This window comes from Carlito syrichta, unplaced genomic scaffold (assembly GCF_000164805.1).
Source record: "Carlito syrichta isolate Samal-C Ts95f unplaced genomic scaffold, Tarsius_syrichta-2.0.1 Scaffold308096, whole genome shotgun sequence".
In the NCBI taxonomy this organism is placed as follows: domain Eukaryota; kingdom Metazoa; phylum Chordata; class Mammalia; order Primates; family Tarsiidae; genus Carlito; species Carlito syrichta.
The window spans coordinates 87,228-88,074 of NW_007252192.1; positions in this window are offsets into that span (position 1 = coordinate 87,228).

An 847-nucleotide genomic window follows, 5' to 3' on the forward strand; every position below is an offset into this window, starting at 1 on the left:
GAGTCAATATCGTTCTTTAGTTTTCCTAGAAGATGTTTTATGAAAGTTGGCACACCTATGTTGGGTGCATATATGTTTAGGATAGATACTTCTTGTTGATGGAATGAACTTTTTATCATTATGTAGTGGCCCTCTGTATCTTTTTAAATTTTTGATAGCTTAAATGGTATTTTGTCTGAAATTAGGATCATGACTCCTCCTTTCTTTTGTGTTCTATTCACCTGAAAATTTGTTTCCCATCCTCTTACTTTGAGTCTGTGTATGTCCTTTCTAGTGAGATGGGTCTCTTGAAGGCAGTATATGTTGCCTGGTGATATTTTATCCATTTTGCCATTCTATGTCTTTTCAGTGGTGCATTTAGTCCATTCACTTTCAGGTTAATTATTGAAATATGAGAGTTCATCCCTATCATAGAGTTCATAGAGTTGTTCTTCCACTTGGTTTCTTTTTTTTTTTTTTTTTGTCTTTCTTTTGGTTTTGGGGTTGGTTCATGTATATTTTATTCTTTTCCCTGTACTCTTGTGAGGAATGTTGTTCATTTTTCCTTTTCTTCTGTGTTTAGTACTTTCTTAAGTGTTTCATGTAGGGATGGTTTGGTGGCAGCATAACTTCTTAGGGATTGGATATCTGGGAAAGATTTTAATTCTCCTTCACTGATGAAGCTTAGCTTAGCCAGGTAGGTTATTCTTGGTTGAAATTGTTTATCTTTTAGGACTTTGAAGATAGTACCCCAAGCTCTCCTAGCCTGCAGGGTTTCTGTAGATAAATCTGCTGCTATTCTGATTGTTCTTCCATGGTAGGTGATCTGCCCTTTTTCTCTTGCTGCCTTTAGGATTTTTTCTTTTAT